The sequence below is a fragment of the Rhineura floridana genome, chromosome 7 (assembly GCF_030035675.1).
Source record: "Rhineura floridana isolate rRhiFlo1 chromosome 7, rRhiFlo1.hap2, whole genome shotgun sequence".
In the NCBI taxonomy this organism is placed as follows: Eukaryota; Metazoa; Chordata; class Lepidosauria; order Squamata; family Rhineuridae; genus Rhineura; species Rhineura floridana.
This window is the reverse complement of record NC_084486.1, coordinates 83,824,448-83,844,760: the sequence shown is the minus strand read 5'-3', so window position 1 is coordinate 83,844,760 and position 20,313 is coordinate 83,824,448. Positions and strand designations below refer to the sequence as shown.

General features: G+C 41.7%; 1 protein-coding gene and 1 long non-coding RNA gene across 4 annotated transcripts in view; one reads left to right on the top strand and one right to left on the bottom strand.

Annotated features, from left to right (window-relative positions):
* CNNM2 (cyclin and CBS domain divalent metal cation transport mediator 2) overlaps positions 1-20,313 on the top strand; it is a 193,756-nt gene that overhangs the window by 117,159 nt on the left and 56,284 nt on the right. The window lies entirely within an intron of this gene.
* LOC133389102 (uncharacterized) lies at positions 8,191-13,516 on the bottom strand. The gene is made up of 3 exons (XR_009764027.1): positions 13,081-13,516; positions 11,164-11,206; positions 8,191-8,815 (listed from the first exon to the last, which is right to left on the bottom strand). It is a non-coding gene; the product is annotated as an uncharacterized LOC133389102 (long non-coding RNA).

The following is a 20,313-nucleotide window of genomic DNA, read 5'->3' as shown; positions in this document are numbered from 1 at the left end:
GCTGCTGCATTTTGCACAAGCTGCAGTTTCCGAACCGTCTTCAAAGACAGCCCCACGTAGAGTGCATTGCAGTAATCTAACTTGGAGGTTACCAGAGCATGGTCAACTGAAGCCATGTTATCCCTGTTCAGATAGGGGCGCAGCTGGGCCACCAACCGAAGTTGGTAGAAGGCACTCCGTGCCACCGAGGCTACCTGAGCCTCAAGTGACAGAGATGGTTCTAGGAGAACCCCCAAGCTATGAACCTGCTCCTTCAGGGGGAGTGCAACCCCATCCAGGACAGGTTGGACATCCACCATCCGGTCAGAAGAACCACCCACTAGCAGCATCTAGTCTTGTCTGGATTGAGCCTCAGTTTATTAGCCCTCATCCAGTCCATTGTTGCAGCCAGGCACCGGTTCAGCACATTGACAGCCTCACCTGAAGAAGATGAAAAGGAGAAATAGAGCTGCATGTCATCAGCATACTGATGGCAACACACTCCAAAGCTCCGGATGACTGCACCCAACGGTTTCATGTAGATGTTGAACAGCATGGGGGACAGAACTGACCCCTGCGGAATCCCATACTGGAGAGTCCAGGGTGCTGAGCAATGTTCCCCAAGCACCACCTTCTGGAGCCGACCTGCCAAGTAGGAGTGGAACCACCACCATGCAGTCCCTCCCACTCCCAACTCAGCCGGTCTTCCCAGAAGGATACCATGGTAGATGGTATTGAAAGCCGCTGAGAGATCAAGGAGAATCAACAGAGTCACACTCCCCCTGTCTCTCTCCCGACAAAGGTCATCATACAGGGCGACCAAGGCTGTTTCTGTGCCAAAACCAGGCCTGAAACCCGACTGAAATGGATCCAGATAATTGGTCTCATCCAAGAGTGTCTGGAGCTGGCCTGCAACCACTTATTCAAGGACCTTGCCCAGGAATGGAACATTTGCTACTGGCCTATAGTTATTGTCACCCCATCAACAAGATAAGTGAACTGCCTGTTCCATTAAAAACAGGAACTAATTCTTCCAACCTTCCGTCCTAAACCCAAACACCTGTCTGAATAGGCATGGAACTCTCTAAATGTTTGTGGGGCTCTGAGAATATACATTGAAAGAACCCAAAATTTGCAAAATAGAGTCACTGTTCGTGTCCTTTCACCCCCACTCCATAGGTCAAAGGGTGTCTTCATTCACATTAGCCAGATGGTTTAGAGCCTGCATCTCACTGGAATACATGGCACAAAAACTGATTCCTCCAGTCAGTATAGTGACTCACGCAACTAGGTCAGCAGCAGCATGTGTCGCATTAGCTGCCAATGCACCATTAGAAGAGATCTGCCGGGCAGCCACATGGGCCTTCCCTTGTTCCTTTACAAAGCATTACATACCACCCATAGATTGTAGGACAGCGTAAACTCCCTCTGCCTTGTCACAAACACAGAATGGACTTTTTAAGTTTTCCTCCTGAATGCTAAAAAAAACCCCTAAACCTTGAAGCCTTCCATTTAAGCTATTAAGAAGCCCTACTGAGGTTTTACTTCTACTCCCTTTCTTAACATTTCTCCCCACCCCTTTCCCCAGCTCAAGTGCAGCAATGTGGATGGCTACGGCTGGTTTTGTAGTATCCTGAGGCTTCTGATGTGTCATACTTAGCTGCTGACTCTTTTAGTGGCTATAGAGTGGAAAAAGTTCGACTTATTCCTGCACGCATTTGTTGCAGCATTTTTTCATTACTTCCTTTAAGGAAGTAGATGGCTTATTCTGTTCCTCAAGTCTTAAAAGTTAGCATACTGATAAAGGCATTTTCATTATTCTTAATTTTTTTTAAAAACTTTATTTTTAACAAATTCTTATGCACACATCCCTTACAAAATGAAAAGAGGAACCCAAAAACTTACCTTTACAAATATGAAAATCAAGATTTTTAATCAAGATATATGCACTCCCCATAGTCGACAGCACACAACCAAATATGGGTTCAAATATATAATGGTATGTACAAGTTCTTAGAATGGGGGGACACTCAAATACCCCAAAACATGAATATTAAATAAAGAACACACCACCAAAACTGCAAGTAGTTCAATCTTTCTAACTACGTAAACAACATTTGGAATTGTGATATCTGAAAAGGTACCAAGTGGGTTGTCAATGTTCTCCAGTTGCTTGACAGGAAGGAAAAAACTTCATCACTCCCAGCCCACATCGGGTAGCCCCTCCCTTGCAGTATCAGTTACTTTCTGGCCAATCATAGAAGAAACATTCAAACAGTCTATCATATTAGTCATATCTAATAAAATCATAAAGTTAGTCATATCTAGTGTAGTCACATGACACTCTCAGACTCCAGGGGTAAAGTTTTCCTTAATGCTACTTCTTTAAGTGTACAGCCAGTGAAGGGGTGAGCCTTGATGGTGTCCTAGTGGCTCATCAGAAGCACCTTTCAGGTGAATATCAACAGTACCTTCTCAAGTGGGCACTAGGGCACTACTAAGTGGGATGTTCTAAAGCCCCCCTTTTGATCCGAGTGGGAGGTGGCTGATTACTGGCCTGCTAGGACCTGCCGGAGGATGCCACTCCCAACAGCAGCCTCTGCAGATGCATGTATGCCCATCTTGTAATGCTTTGTAATTCAGGAGGTAAGAAATGGGATCCTGTGCAAGTTTCCTGAGAATGGATTGATCATTTGCATGCTTATTGAGCAGGGCTGTGGAGTCAGTACTCCAAACCTTCGACTCCGACTCCTCTATTTTTCTACTGTCCGACTCCGACTCCTTCATAAATGGCAAATGTATATTAATTAGTAATAACGATCAAATTTTTCTATTTTTAGTGCAAATGAGAAATTTAGCTGAAAATTACTCACCTTGTTCTCTATGGGTTTGGAGGAATCCTTTTCTATGCAGCGACGCTTTACACGTTCCTTGTGATCCAAATATTTTTCAAAATCAAATTCATCCTCAGTTGATGAGGGTGAAGACATGGCAACACTAACTTCTTCCTCCTGACATTCCTGTAACCCATTCATCCTAACTGCTACCTCAAACAGAGCATCTTTCCCTTTAGTCAGCTGTTCATCCAGCAGAATCCGGTGCATTGGGTCTACATAAACAGCTGCCAAAAGAATCTTGTTTTGTAATAATAGTGCCTCTCTTTGTTTCATTGAAGCAGCAATATCATCTGCAATTAACCCTCCTCTTTGGGACAGGCAAAACATCAGGTTCCTCCACTCCTTCAAGAAAATGCCTGGAGTTAAGTCCTCAGCTTGCAATATTTTAGTCACTGTAAATGGATGATGAAGCAACTTTTCCAATTCTGTCACCTGTGTCCACTGATCTTCGTTTAGCGTCACTTGATGGTTGGCCATGTCCACAAGAAAGGGTTTCAGGTCAAGCAAGCGCTGAATCATTAAGTAGGTACTGCCCCAGTGTGTGGCTTGATCTATAATTGCCCCTTTTCCAGCGCGTCTCTTCAAAATGGAATCAACTTCAGGTGTTCTGGCAGCAGTAACTAATTTCCTCACCTTGCCAATCAGAGCAGAAGCATGTCCTTCTTTCAGACTGTCTCTTATTGCCAGCTGCTGTGTGTGCACAACACAGCGCATGTGATGAATTCGGGACAGTTTTGAGGCAGCTTCAACAAGATCATCTAAAGGATCATCATTTTATTTTTATTTATTTTATTACATTTTTAAACCGCCCTATAGCGATAAGCTCCCAGGGCAGTGTACAGCATAATAAAACAGGTTAAAATACAAGTGGATGTAAATACAATACACAATAAAACATAATTAAAAAAATTTCAAATTTAAATTCAAGTTTTAAAATTTTTAAAATGCCTGGGCAAAGAGGTAGGTCTTTACCTGGCGCCGAAAAGATAACAGAGATGGCGCCAGGCGTATCTCGTCAGGGAGGGCGTTCCATAATTCGGGGGCCACCACTGAGAAGGCCCTAGCTCTAGTCATCATTCTCCGTGCCTCCCTATGTGTTGGGACACGGAGAAGGGCCTTCGACGTCGAGCGCAGCGACCGGGTAGGTACATAGTTGTTCTGTAGCAACTTCAGTTTGTTCCTCGGTTGCAGGAGCCTGCTCTTCAATTTCAAACATTCCTATATCTCTGAAGTGTTCTTCTAGCTGTTGGTCACCTTCATTATCTGCATTCATTAGTTTAATTGTACTTAGCATGTTTGAAGCATTGTCAGTTACAATACAAAGAACTTGTTCTGTTTTAAGTTCATAATCTTGCAGAACCTTTTCCACTAAGACCTGGAGAAACTCGCTGGTGTGATGAGCTTCTGTGTCTTTTACTGCCAGTGTCTTGGTAACTATTTCATTCTTGTCACAAACAAATCAGACATTGATGGCAAAATAGTTCACTCTGTGACGTGTGCAGGCATCCATTTTAAGAAATACAAAGCATCCCTTGCGAGTTTTTTAAAGTTCTTTCTTTTGATTAAGGGCTTCTTCAATCATTTTTCTAATACTATCTCTTTCCAGAGAAACACCAAGTTTGCGGGCCATTTCTCCATTCAGACCTATAAAAGCCGGTTGTGAAAATAATGATAAAGGCACACCATCCTTTGCAACAAGTTCTTTGATATGTTTTTCAATGTATCTGCCAACATTGTTACAGTAACTTTGTCACTGACAAAATATCTTGTAACTGATGTCTGAGAAGTTTTCTGATCCTTTGCTTGTCTGGAAGTGTTGGGCATTAGTTCCCTGCTTTTGCTGTTATGTTTCCCAGGCCCCTCCATTGCCTCAGAGGAGCCGTGAGTACCAGCACATTGTGATTGGCATGAGAAGTACAAAATATAAGTATAAAATGATATATTTACCATATATTGTTATAATATTATAAGTTTTTATTTTGCAGCTGGAGTCGTAGTTGGTACATTTCATTGGCATGTTCATTGAGTTCAGTGGGATTTATTCCCGTGCAAGCATGCTTAAGATAGGTAAAACTGACGGGGGAGGGAGGACTGGAGTGGGCAGGGGAGGAGGAAGAGGGGAGGGGAGGAGGAAGGGAGAGGGGTTGAGGGGAAAGGCAGGTCTGATCATTTGCATGCTTTTTGAGTTCAATGGGATTTAATCCTATGCAGTCATGGTTAGGATAGGTAAAACTGACCAAGAGAAGGAGGGGGAAGGAAAGGAGGGGATTGGAAGGGGAGGGGGGAGGGGGAGGGAGGGGCAAAGGAAGGGGCAAGAGGGTGGGGATAGGAGGAGAAGGGAGGGTGGGTTTGATCATTTGCATACTTTTTGATTTCATTGGGATTTATTTCTGTGCAATCATGTTTGAAAATGGAAATGGATTGCCTTCAAGTCGATCCCGACTTATGGCGACCCTATGAATAGGGTTTTCATGGTAAACGGTGTTCAGAGGTGGTTTTACCATTACCTTCCTTTGAGGCTGAGAGGCAGTGACTGGCTCAAGGTCACCCAGTGAGCTTCATGGCTGTGTGGAGATTCAAACCCTGGTCCCCCAGGTTGTAGTCCAACACTGACCTGGGGGAGGGGAGGAGATTGGGTGGGTGGGCACTGGGCAGAGGGGAAGCCCCTTTCCTTTCCAAAAGGAAAACATTGTGAACAGTCTCATTGCTTTTCAGGGTTTCCCCCACCTTTTTATTCTACAGCAGGCACATGTAGCCTCCCACCCACATTTAAACCAAAGCTGTCCCTGGTCACATCCACACCAGACCTTTATTTCACTTTGAACAGTCATGGCTTCTCTGAAAGAATCCTGGGAAGTGTAGGTAGTGACGGGTGCTGAGAGTTTCTAGGAGACACCCTGTTCCCCTCACAGACCTTCCATCAGAGTGGCTGACTGTTAAACCAGTCTGTCCACTGGAGCTCTGCCAGTGGAATAGGAGTCTCCTCTCAGCACCCTTCACAAACTACACTTCCCAGGATTCTTTGGGGGAACCCATGACTGTCTCATGAAATCAAAGTTTGGTGTGGGTGTCGCCCCCTGATCAGGCAAGCCCAGCAGCTGGGAATCTGGCTTTTAGAACACTGACAGTTGGTTCTTATTGAGCATGCCCGACACTATCATTCAGTCCAATGCAAAATTTATTAAATTAATTAAAAATCAGCCAGGCATTTTTAAAACTTTTAAATAGCAGAAGATGAAAGTCAAAGTATGGGGCAAGGTCAGTACTAGGATTACAGGTATTCTGTGAACACTGCTGATTTTTAATGAATTTCAACAGATTATGAGAACTCTGTCAGGAAAAAGACCAAAAGGGCTCTGGGTTTTTTTTCTCTCTTTTTAGACTTTGAACTCTCGATTCTTTTGGACTGCTTTGTGTATTGCCATGAAAATTTAGATGGTTTTTCAGCATGCTTTTCTGAGTTCAGGACTATAAGTTTTGTAAGGTTCTGTTTTGAAATGAGCTTATGGGTAGCATCAGAATGGCATGGGGGTATTTTCAATTTAACATTGCGGAATGTGAAGAATCCACGCTGGCTATAGTATACAGCCACTCTCGTGGCTCTATAATTATTTGACTAAAAGTGGGGATCAGGGGTGGAGACTTGTGGATTTTATTTTGAGGTCCCCTACCTTTCCCCATAATTTGGGTGTGGTGTGATACAAAGTATAAAAAACTATTTCTTCTGTTTTGTTTCTGTTTCCACCTGAAAATCATGTGAATAAGGCATCATAGAATTTACTTAAAGTTCAACATCACATGATTAAGTCCAAGAAATAGCTTAAATTATAAATTGGAAACACATTCATTCTCTCGCTCTCCCTCTTTTGCTGTAACGTTGCATATTTCTGTAAATGGCCAAGTTTCTATATATAAGCTTTGCAATTGCTTGTATAGAAACTGTTAGAAATATTTGTCACATTTTCTGTAGATATCACGACACAGTGAGACACGGTGAGACCAGAGTTCAATTTCGGAGCCCCTCTCGTAATTCTCGTCTCCGCTTTTATTTTACCTCCGCTTGGAGGCGTGGATTATTTTCTCTCCATAAACAGCCTATGACCTTTAACTATTGTATAACATCACGTACATACATAGTACAACAGCATTATCTACGTGGCAATATGCAGGCAGTTATTTAACCACTACAGATGTCAGTATCGTTTACAGCCATAAAGTTAACCACATCCTGTTTTTCCACTGGTCAGATCGCAATGTCTTGAGAGATAGTGTACTGAGAACAGCAGCGTGGTTTGCCAACGTATGCTGTTCATTCAGTCCACCCCACATCTCCCCCTTTTTTATTTTTTAGCAAAAAGTAATTACTACGTAATGGTCGCGGAGCAACAGGTGTACACGTCTGGAAAAGGTATTGTAAAAAACAGCATAAGCCTATACTTAAAATGAGTAAAAGAATAGCATATCTAAGAATCTGACTTAGCCATCCAGTGGGCAGCCAACTCCAAAGCCACTGCCACCAAGTTGTAGGGGCGTCCTGCAAAATGTTATTAGCTAGATCCTTCAAGTTTTTTACCTGTGTTCTGATTTCAAAACTGTTGTCAGTTAAATTAAAACAGCACATATTCTTTATAGTTTCGCACCCCAACTGATGTTGTAATAGCAGGTAATCTATAGCTGCACGATTATCCAAGATAGCTTGTCTTAATATACCCTGCTCTTCATTTAACAAAGCAATGGCTCGAGAGGTGGCATTTATCATCTTAACATAATTACAGGCTAATTTATGTAATTGATTGCTGTTACTTACTGCCAATGCAGGAAGTCCAACAAGGGAGATGGCTAGTGATACACTTTCTGCTTTATTAAGCAATTCCACCTTGTCATTACAATCAGCCGGCATGGCAACAGCTTCTCTTTTCCTACGTTGGGCTAGCAACTCCCTTTTATGAAGGAAAATGGGAACCAGTCGACTCAGGCAACAGATGGTATCAGAAATATTAGCGGGAACATAATTAAAAGTGGTTTCTCCACATGTCCAAAACCATCCACCTGGTAAAGGAATGTGTCCGTACATACTGGATATGTTAATGTGCTGTGTACAATTCCATGTGGGTCTCCCAACCTTTAGACATCCCTTCTGCACCTTATGTCGACTACAATTAACCATCCGAGCACACGTATTATTAATGGAATTTGCAACATGTGATGTAAATAATTGAAAAGCATTAACAGGCAGCTGGAAGGTTGGAGTTCCCCAATTCGAAACAGTATGATATTTAATCTCTGAAGTATTCATGAACCGCCCAAGTCCTGTAATGTTCCCAATATCCCCAGGTGCTTTGCATACGGGTATTAAACATGTTCCCAACATACCCATTTCCTGTACATGTTCAGTCATGCAAAAGTCACTCACATTTGTCATTCTTGCTAACTGAACCCAGATATTGTGTTGAAACCGCATCCCCAACTCCTGCCCCAACCTGTCAGCCCCGGCGCTTCCTAAAATCCAACAAATGCAAAGTACAAAAATAGAATTTGTATTTAAAGACGCAATTAAAGCAAGAATGGTATTCTCAGTTGTCTTGTCCACCCCGGCTTGTTCCATTGCTTTTTCTGCTTGTGTTGCTAAGTTCTTTATTTGGCCCCAAGTCACGGGAGGTTGCGGAACATTCCGACCACGCTTCCTGGAAGACATCCCAGTATCCTGAAGTTGCAGAGAAAAATTAGGGATGGGATTCTTAAGATTATCGTGCCAGGACATCGTCTTTCCAGGGCCGGATACACCTAGCAGGTACCCACACAGGACCGTCAGGCGTAGACACAGCCGCGTAACCTCGACCCCACGTTATAAGCGGAACTGGGCCTTTCCACTCTGGATTTGGTAGTTGCCGAAACTGCACCCGCGGGGCAGGTAGAGACTCCGACTGCTGAAAATGCCGCTGCGCTCGAGTAGAAAAGGAAAAATGAGTATTGGGAGATTGAGACAAATTTAAATGATTAATGGTAAACAACACTTGTGCCAGCCACTCCTCTTTGGTGGCCAATCCCAGTGGTACTCCTCCTTTTTGTTTTTGTTTAAGCAAATGCTCTTTAAGGGTACGATTGGTACGTTCGACGACAGCTTGACCTGTAGAATTATAAGGAATACCAAACAAATGTGTAATGGACCACTTAGTGCAAAACTGTGCAAATTGCTGTGAAACATATGCAGGACCATTATCAGTTTTTATCGTCTGAGGTTGGCCCATGATGGCAATAGAACGAATGACATGATTAATAACATTCTTAGTTTTTTCCCCTTTCTGAGGAGTTACCCATATGTATCCGGAATATGTATCTACTGTAACATGCAAATACTTCCATGGGGAGAAAGTAGGAAAATGTGTAACATCCATTTGCCACAACTGGTTAACTATGAGACCTCGTGGGTTCACTCCTGGTTCTGGGGATAGAGTTAACTGTGTGCATTGGGGACATTGTTGAATAATGGCAGAGGCTTCCTGGGCAGTAAGATGGAATTGCTTCTGGAGTGCTTTAGCATTTTGATGATGAAGGGCATGACTTTCTATGGGTGTGCAAAGGAGGGCACGAAGAGCCTGATCAGCATATTGATTACCTTCTGTTAACAATCCTGGGAAAGGTTGATGACTGCGAATATGAAATATAGCAAATCGACAAGACCGAGTATGTATGAGTTTTTGAAGTGTAAGCATAAGAGCAAGTAGATTAGTGTCCAGCATGGGAGAGACATAACTACCGGGTAATGCAAGTACAACATTCTTAACATAAAGACTATCGGTAATAATGTTAACCTCCTGATCTGCAAAAGTCAACAGCGCCATACTAACAGCGGCCAACTCAGATCTCTGAGCGGAAGTTTGGGGTAAGGTGAAAATTGTCTTCCAAACCCCCTGCTCGTGCCATGCAACAACCCCTCTAGTTGGACTGCCATCAGTATAGACCGTGACCGCAGGTAAGGGTTGTAAACTGATTACAGATTGAAACTGGATAGGAATTTTTTGTGTAATTTGAAGCCGTGGATCTGATGAGGAACGACATGAAATTGTGCCCAAATAAGAGACTAAAGCCCATTGAAGGTCATCAGAAAGCGCAACAGCATTTTCCCATGTGTAAAGTTTAAGAGGCAACGAAATTTCAACCGGATCGATACCTAATAATTGCCTTGATCGTAATCGTGCTTTTTGGATTATTTCTGCTGCTTGCATTGGCAAAGTTGTGATAGATGACTTTGGTGTATGGGCTAAGTAAAGCCACTCTATTATATGTGTAGCATTGGAGCCTGACTCCTGAGTGAGTGCAGCAAAAAGTTGGCTTCCATCAAATAAAACAAATAAAATCAGTGGTTTATTCAATATTTGTCGATCCACCCAAATAGCTTTTAACGTTGTAGAAACTAATTCTAGGGATTGCCTTGCCTGTTTCGTTAAAGTAATAATATCTGCAGGTTGACGTCCTTGTTTTAAACATTCAAATAAAGGCCCCATGTCTTGAGTGGTAAGTTTACAATATGGTCGAATCCAATTAATAGAACCCAAGAATTGTTGTAGTTCTACATAAGTTGGCTTCATTGACAAAGTAAGACAGGGCAATACAGGAGTGGAGTAGGATTGCATTAATTTATGTCCTAAATACAGAAATGGTTCTTTGAGTTGTACCTTTTCAGGGGCAATCTGCAACCCTGACTGTGACAAATGATCAGTAAGGTGTTGTTGCCACATTGTAGCGGACCCATGGGCACAATTAATTTATTTATTTCTCGTAAATCATGTAAGAGCCTCCACTTTCCAGATTTCTTTTTAATCACAAACACTGGGGTGTTATAAGGGCTATTACTTTCTGCTATATGATCAGCTTCCAGTTGCTCCTTTACCAGTTGGTGCAGAGCTTCTAATTTTTCTTTGGGTAAGGGCCATTGTTCTACCCAAATGGGTATGTCTGTCTTCCATTGTAAAGGAAGAGCTGCCTTTTGTTGGCTAATCATTAATAACAATGGTGGTCTGGAATTGCTCCAGTAAATCCCTTCCCCACAGATTTACTGAAATGTCCAAAATACAAGGGCGAATGTGGGCTATACGATCACCATCAAGAGCAACAACTTGTATCCAATCCTTACTCCGTTTTGAATCCTGAGCTCCGCCCACTCCCCACACAGAAGGGGCCACTTCTACTGGCCAAGAGGATGGCCAGTTATGTTCAGCAATTACTGTGACATCTGCCCCAGAATCTATAATACCTTCAAAAATAACATTGTTTAAACAATACTTACGAACCGGTTTCTCCCTGGTCACTTCTGCCAGTACTGCAGCTACCTGTGGATGGAAAGGATTACCTGAAATACTCACACTTGGCGATTTCGTCCTTGTAGATCCGAATCCACCAGTACGTTTTTGGGAGGAAGTGTTCGATGTGAAAAGACGATATGGCAATAACAATAGTTGCGCAAAAGAATCTCCCTTCTTCAACTGAAGGGGAAGGTGACTCCAATACTGAATATAAATAATTCCCTGATAATCAGAATCAATAACACCAGGTACCACCATTATATTATTCTTGGAAGCAGAGGATCGCGGTAGTACAAGGCCTACGGTGCCTTCTGGTAAAGGGCCAGTGAGTGTGGTAGGCATTAAAAGAACTGCTCCAGGCAAAGGAACATCTTTTGACTCTGCATGTATTAAATCAATTCCAGCGCTTCCTTGAGTAGCAGGGGTGGGTACACTTCCTTGAGATTCGGGGCTGGAAGCCTGCCCCAAGTTCAGTTTCCCTCAATAGGACGGGAAGACACATTGGTATTGGTAGTGGGAGCTGAACGACACTGATTAGCCCAATGATAACCCTTTTTACATTTCGGACAGATTTTCTTTGGCCGGTTTGTAACAGTGCCCCCACCTTTAAATGCTCCTCCGCCAGGAGCCCGACATTCCCTTCTGAAATGACCAGGCTTTTGACAATTAAAACAATTGCCTGTAGGTTTGTTACCCTGTCTTAATGCCCCAGCTAACAATGTCATGGCATGAACATGTGTACCTACCTCTGCACAAGCTTGAATCATGTCTCCCAATTCATATTGCGGTCTATGAATAATGTTTTTCAAAATCTTTTTACAGTCTGTGTTAGAATTCTCGTAAGCTAATTTTAACAATAATTCCCCTTGTGCCTGAGGGTTATCAACCTGCCGTGTCAGAGCCTCTTTCAAACGGTCAACAAACTGAAAATAGGGCTCTGTTGCTTGCTGCCGTACATTCGTAAAAGAACGTAAGGGTTCTTTCCCAGCAGGCACCTTTTTAAATGCTTTCTGTATACACTCAGCAGTTCGATGAAATGCGGCTTCAGGCAATACCCCTTGTTGTGCTATGGTAGCAAAATTACCTGACCCATAAATTTGCTCGGGAATGATATTAGCATCCCCAGCTGCTATAGCAGCATGTCTAAATTCTTGGTCCCAAACTACATATTGCGAAGGAGTCAAAATCATCCTAAAGAGATCCTTCCAATCTTGAGGGATCATGTTATATCCAGTAGCTACTCCTTCCAACATCCCTTGTACATAATTAGCCGTAATCCCATATTCTCTTACTGCCTTATTTATTTCTCTAATAACAGAAAACGGAAGAGCTGTCCAAGTTGCTATGCGATTATTAGCATTATTAGGATCTGGCTGATATGTAACGGGAAAAGCTGAAATTGTACCCTCCCAGTCTCCCATTTCTTCCATAGATAATAATCCTGAGGCTGCAGCCTGAGCTATGGCTGCTTTAACCTTCCCAGTAACCTGTTCTTGTTGAACTGGAGGGCTATATGGAGGAGCATTTACAAATTTCTCAATATCCTTTTCAGGTGTAGGTAAAGAAAGTTGGGGATAAAGAGGAGTTTTCTGGTCAGAATTGGCAAACAGCGATGTCTCTTTTATCCCTAAATGACTAATGGCCTCAGCACACTTTTGCCATAATAAGAGATGGTGAATAGGTGCTCTTGGTTCTTCATGTAATTTTCTCCCTATCTTTATCCAATCTGACTGACGTAGTGATCCTTGCTCTGGATACCATGGACATTGACATTGAATTGTTTTTAACAATGATTCAATGTGAGAACGACTTATAAAAGCTGAGGTATCCTGTTTTAAAATTTTTTGTAGCTCTTGTGCATGAACCTTCTGCTGAGCTGACAATTCCCCCCCCATACTCACGAATGGGAGCTGTACGCTGAGGTGCACCGTTGGCTGATCCTGCCAGTGGGTACGAGGGTGTTTGTTCTGAATCACGTCGAGGTCACCAGATGTAGATATCACGACACAGTGAGACACGGTGAGACCAGAGTTCAATTTCGGAGCCCCTCTCGTAATTCTCGTCTCCGCTTTTATTTTACCTCCGCTTGGAGGCGTGGATTATTTTCTCTCCATAAACAGCCTATGACCTTTAACTATTGTATAACATCACGTACATACATAGTACAACAGCATTATCTACGTGGCAATATGCAGGCAGTTATTTAACCACTACAGATGTCAGTATCGTTTACAGCCATAAAGTTAACCACATCCTGTTTTTCCACTGGTCAGATCGCAATGTCTTGAGAGATAGTGTACTGAGAACAGCAGCGTGGTTTGCCAACGTATGCTGTTCATTCAGTCCACCCCACAATTTTCTAGTGGTGGGAAAATGTGAGTGGAAAAATGTGTTTTGTTCTGATGGGACAGTAAGGTAAAATAGCTATTTGTGTAATCTGAATGCTTTTTTTAGATGGATAACTGCAGAAATAAACCATAACCCTACTATGAGTTTGAGAAACATTTCCTCTTTGTTAGGATTACTTGACCTATTTGTCTGTCCCATATTGAGGAACTGATGCTGCCTCATCAACGCTTCAGTAGGCCTTGAATGGAATGACAAATAATAAATAATAAATAAGTAATGAATATAAGAAGAGCCCTGCTGTATCAGGCCAGAGGCCCATTTAACCTTAGTTCAGCATCCTGTTCTCACAGTGGCCAACCAAATGCCTATGGGAAGACTAAAAACAAGACTAACAGCACTCTTCCCCACTTGTGATTCCTAGCATCTAGTTTTCTTAGGGTTGTAAGAAGGCAACAGTTTCCATTCCATGCTGTGTTGCAGTCAGCACTGTTTTTGTTCAGCTATAGTTCAGCTTATATTTATTTGAGTAATTTCCATTCCTGACCTCTGAACATGCAAATGGTGGCAATTTCTGCTCCTGGTTCAATTTCTGATGGAATTCTTCAGCATCCCTAGATATTGATGCATACTGCTTCCAACAGTAGAGCAGAGCCATCATGGCTAGTAGCCATTGATAGTCTTCCTCCATGAATCTATTTAATCCTCTTTTAAAGCCATCCAAGTTCCAAATACAGGCCATCACTACACCTTGTGGAAATGAATTCTACATCATGCTATCAGGTCACCCTTTACTCACCTTTTTTGTAAACGGAAAATCCCCAAATGTTGTGAACTTTCCTCATAGGGGAGTTGCTCCAGCCCCTTGATAATTATGGTTGCCCTTTCTGAAATTTTTGCTGCTCTACGATTCCTTTCTGAGGTGAGGCGACCAGAACTGTACACAATATTCTAAGTGTGGTCTCACTATAGATTTGTATAAGGGCATTAGGATATTGGCAGTGTTATTTTCAATCTTTTTCCTAATTGCCCTTAACGTGGAATTTTCCTTTTTACAGCTGTTACACATTGGGTCCACATTTTTATCAAGCTATCAGCTCCTAGCCCAAGGTTTCGTTCCTGGACTGTCACCAGTTCAGACTCCATTAGAATATATGTGAAATTGGGATTTTTTGCCCCAGTGTGGATCACTTTACACTTGAGAATAGGCAAACTGTTTTGTTCTTTTGTTTTCAGTTGCCAAGATTCAGGTGCTACATGTTCCATTGGTGAAAATGTCATTAGCTACTATATCTCCTGTCTCATTCTTTTCACATCCTTTCTTGTGCTCCATTTTTGTGTCAGCTGTATAGGGTTTTATAGAACCTTACCTTTGAATGTCCATTCTATCCCTCACCCCCAAATTAAGTGTTAGAAGGCAGTTGAGAGACAGTTTCACAAAGCTGTCAGGAGGCAGCTCTGAGGCCTTGTTCTGACTGATTGGCTGGGGGTCATATGGAGGCTATACAGGTAGAGGCTTCTGATAGTAATAAGTAAAACAAATAAATAAATATTACACAAAGCAGAGTAGAAAAATGTAGCCATATGAGTGAGTATGCTCAATAGTTTTTAATTTCTTCATATACTTACACATCTGATTCTTTTGTCTTTCTTTGTTAAGTCTTACATTTACAGAAAGCAGTACTGTTTTTGTTGTTTAGTGGTCCTGAGATTAATGTTTTTGGTCCTTGTTATACACTTCCTTACCTCATTTGCTTTTCTTTATAGCTAAAGTTTTTGAACATGTAATATTCTAACTAATTGGGGCTGGAGTCATCTGCAACTTAAGTTTCTCATGCCAAGTTTAGACCACACAATGCCTTTTGTCTTCAGAAAATCAAATGAAAGTTTTCTGCTCCCTCTGCTGGTGATGTCCTTCATTTTTGGCTTCTGTTCCTTATGGTAGCATGAAGGCTGATAAATGAAGAATGTCTTGTACTAATATGGAAGTTTGTTGTTGTTGTGTGCCTCCAAGTCGATGACGACTTATGGCGACCCTATGAATCAGTGACCTCCAAGAGCATCTGTCATGAACCACCCTGTTCAGATCTTGTAAGTTCAGGTCTCTGGCTTCCTTTATGGAATTATTCCATCGCTTGTTTGGCCTTCCTCTTTTTCTACTTCCTTCTGTTTTTCCAAGCATTATTATCTTTTCTAATGAATCATGTCTTCTCATGATGTGTCCAAAGTATGATAACCTCAGTTTCATCATTTTAGCTTCTAATGATAGTACTGGTTTAATTTGTTCTAACACCTATTTGTCTTTTTTGCAGTCCATGGTATCCGCAAAGCTCTTCTCCAACACCACATTTCAAATGAGTTGATTTTTCTCTTACCAGCTTTTTTCACTGTCCAGCTTTCACATCCATACATAGAGATTGGAAATACCATGGTCTGAATGATCCTGACTAGTGTTCAGTGATATATCTTTACATTTGAGGACCTTTTCTAGTTCTCTCACAGCTGCCCTCCCCAGTCCTAGCCTTCTTCTGATTTCTTGACTATTGTCTCCATTTTGGTTAATGATTGTGCCAAGGTATTGATAATCCTTGACAAGCTCAATGTCCTCATTGTCAACTGTAAAGTTACATAACTCTTCTGTTGTCATTACTTTAGTCTTTTTGACGTTCAGCTGTAGTCCTGCTTTTGTGCTTTCCTCTTTAACTTTCGTCAGCATTCGTTTCAAATCATTACTGGTTTCTGCTAGCAGTATGGTATTGTCTGCATATCTTAAATTATTGATATTTCTCCCTCCAATTTTCACACCTCCTTCATCTTGGTCCAATCTTGCTTTCCGTATGATATGTTCTGTGTACATATTAAATAAATGGGGTGATAAAATACACCTCTGTCTCACACCCTTTGCAATGGGGAACCAATCGGTTTCGCCATATTCTGTTCTTACAGTAGCCTCTTGTCCAGAGTATAGGTTGCGCATCAGGACAATCAGATGCTGTGGCACCCTCATTTATTTTAAAGCATTCCATAGTTTTTCATGATCTACACAGTCAAAGACTTTACTGTAATCTATAAAGTACAGGGTGATTTTCTTCTGAAATTCCTTGCGCCGTTCCATTATCCAACGTATGTTTGCGATATGGTTGGTACCTCTTCCCTTTCTAAAATCAGCTTGGTTGTCTGCCATTTCTCGCTCCATATATGGCAAGAGCCTTTGTTGTAGAATCTTGAGCATTACTTTACTTGTATGGGATATTAAGGCAATAGTTCGATAATTACTGCATTCCCTGGGATCCCCTTTCTTTGGAATTGGGATGTATATGGAACTCTTCCAGTCTGTAGGCCATTGTTTAGTTTTCCATATTTCTTGACAGATTTTAGTCAAAATTTGGACTGATTCAGTCTCAGTAGCTTGTAGCAACTCTATTGGTATGCCATCTATTCCCGGTGATTTGTTTCTTCCAAGTATTTTAAGAGCAGCTTTCACCTCGCATTCTAAAATTTCTGGTTCTTCATCATATGGTTCCTCCGTGAATGAATCTGTTATCCTGTCATCTCTTTTATAGAGTTCTTCAGTGTATTGCTTCCACCTTCCTTTTATTTCATCTTGGTCAGTCAGTATGTTCCCCTGTTGATTATTCAACATCCCTACTCTTGGTTTAAATTTCCCTTTCATTTCTCTAATCTTTTGGAATAGGGCTCTTGTTCTACCCTTTTTGTTGTCCTCTTCTATTTCTGTACAGTAACTATTGTAATAGTTCTCTTTGTCCCTACATACTAGTCGCTGTATTGTTGCATTTAGGGTTCTGACTGTGTTTCTGTCTCCTTTTGCTTTTGCTTTCCTTCTCTCTTTAACCATTTGAAGAGTTTCTTCAGTCATCCATTGGGGTCTTTCTCTCTTTTTAACTAGAGGTATTGTCTTTTTGCATTCTTCTCTGATAACGTCTCTGACTTCATTCCATAGTTCTTCTGGTTCTCTGTCAACTAAGTTTAAAGCCTCAAACTGTTCCCTGTTTGATCTTTATATGCTTCTGGGATGTTATTTAAATTGTATTTTGGCATTATGATTGCTTTGTTGTTGTTCTTTAGCTTTACTCTGATTTTCCATACGACCAGTTCATGATCTGTACCGCAGTCTGCTCCTGATCTTGCTTTTGCAGAAAGTATGGAATTTCTCCATCTTCTGCTACCAATTATATAATCAATTTGATTCCTATATTGACCATTTGGTGATGTCTACGTGTACAGTCGTCTTTTTGGTTGTTCATAAAATGTGTTCGCAAGAAACAAATTATTGGCTTCACAGAATTCAATAATTCTTTCTCCTGCTTCGTTTCTGTCCCATAGGCCCCATTTCCCTACAATTCCTAATTCTTCTCTGTTCCCTACTTTTCCATGAATGTATTAACATTTAAATTCCCCAAAGGGAAAAAAATGATAACCGCCTACTATTAAATAACCAAACCTATAGGAACACCATTTTTTCTGGGCTTAGCAGACACTTTAATTTATCTTGGAAACTGAAGGCTGTGAGGGGTGATTAGAGCAGTGTTTAGAGCCTTCTATATTGCCTAGAGTCAGCAAGTGTCTCCACTGATGCATGTTTGTCTTTCTGAATTCTGCCTTAGTGGTTTCAGCTTTGTTAGTCGAAATACCAAAAAACCTCCAAAGACTCAATATTTTTATTTGGCAAAATGGTCCCTCACTCTTCCTAATTCATTATTTGCCTCCCTGCTTCTCCCCCTACTCCCAGTGTTCCTGGGCTGTGTCTAGATTCAAATGGTTACAGTTCTGATAATTTCATATAGGTTAATACAAATGTGAATGCCTTCTCCTCCTGTTGCTATCTTGCCAGACTGGTTGTACTTGATTTTTCTGGCCACTTGTTGCTGAGCAGAAGTCTGGCCATCTTCCAAGATAAGAAGCACTGTTTAATAATGGCTTGGTTCACACATCACACTAAGCCAAAGTTAAAGCATAGTTTATTAAACAAACATACCTCACTTGAGCAGCAAGGTGCCCCACAGTCAATCAAATAAACCTTGGCTTGTTTCATGAGTGTGTGACTCTCAGCCCCCACGTACTTCCAGCCTCCTTCATATTTTCTGCCCAATACCCTGAAAGTCTTTGCAGTACTAGTGTTGCCCTACTGTATTACGATGCCTTTTCCAATTTGCTGACAATGGTGTGGAAATGGTGAGGGCAATGGTGTGGAAATCTTCTTGGAGTTTTTCATCCACTCTAATCAATAGCCAATTCTCTCCCCTTCTCTCTCCTCATTAAGGAAACATCCAACGTTCTTAGCACAGTAGAGTTTCTTAACCTTGTCCTTCCACCACTGTGTTCTGCTTTACTCACCTGTCACCTTAATGTTACTCTGTAACATTACTCCCACCTTTAGATGGTATCCATCTCATCCCTCTTCCACAAAGGTGAGCTGTGTATATGTATCTCAGTGGGATAATGTAATCTAACTTTGCTGCAGACACTCTGGAAAAGAAATGAAAAAAGGGTGGTGCGGAGGGGCTCATTTTTTTGCAGGCAAGATTCCATGCCTCAGAACCTGACACGTCTCCTGAGGGAAGGATGGGGCTACATTGTGTGTATAAGATTTGGGAATATCCCAAGGGGAATCATTGTGCTGCTGCTGCTGCTAAGATCACCTCACTCTGCTGACCTCATCCCCCTGCACTTTGTCTTCAGCATGCTGGTGCTTCTGAGATCGTGTGAAGCATCCCCCTTCCTTTTTCACAGTATAAAATCCAGCACTGGGGCTTTCTGATGTGCTTAGAATGCAGTCCAGCTGTAAGGCCCACTAAACTCAATGGAATTTACCTCTGAGTAGACATGTACAGGGTTGTGTATAGGAAAGGGGAGGGAAAGAAAAATGGTGTTTTGAAATGTGTGTATGTGTGTGGGGGGAAATGGAGAATCACCCAAATGGCTGCTTATGGAGGGGAAACTTAGTTAAATTTATTTGGGGGGGGTGGGGTGATGACAGCATACCTTAATTACCTTAATGAGATGGCTGTCTCATCTGATGAATCTTTATTGCTTTTAAAACATGTTTATAAGCCCCATGTTCACTTGTGCAAGCATGACTTGCAAAATGCAAGCAACTAGCTTTTAATCTTTTTTAAAATCTGTAAAAAAAACCAAGTAAAGCAGTGAAAGTGGTCATAATGGAGAATGGTCCCTTAAACTTTTCATTTAAATTCTTCTCTCTGCTCTGTGCCTCAGCTATACAGTGAAGGTGGGCCAGGTTCGAGAAACCTCTGTAAAGAGATGCAGTCGTGTTAAGAGAGGACAAAACACAGATCTCCTTAAGATTTCGTCTCCAGTTTGCACACCACAGCTGTGAATGGAAGGCTGGGAGTGGAGGAATTGGGCAGGGAAAAGATTCTGTTACCAGGCAGAATTAATAATGACATCTTTAAGAACACAGCCAGTGAGAGCTGCTGAGCATGGAGAATAGTTTCATTTTTCAGCCGCTCTTGGTTAGCCCCTCTGTAGCTTGGAGGAAGATTTAGACAGGGCAAACAAATAAACAACACTTAAACTATAGTTAAGGAACTGTCTGAATACACACATAACACTAAACCTTAGTAAGTCAGAAACCAGCAACGAACCATGGTTTATTTTTGCTAACAAACCATAGTTAATAAACCATAGTTAAGGTGCTGGCCTTTGTTCACACATAATGCTAAACCGTGCTTTATTAGCAAAGTTTTTAAAAGTTATGCTTTAATGTGAACCTGGTGAAAGCATATCCTAATCCTCAGATATAATAA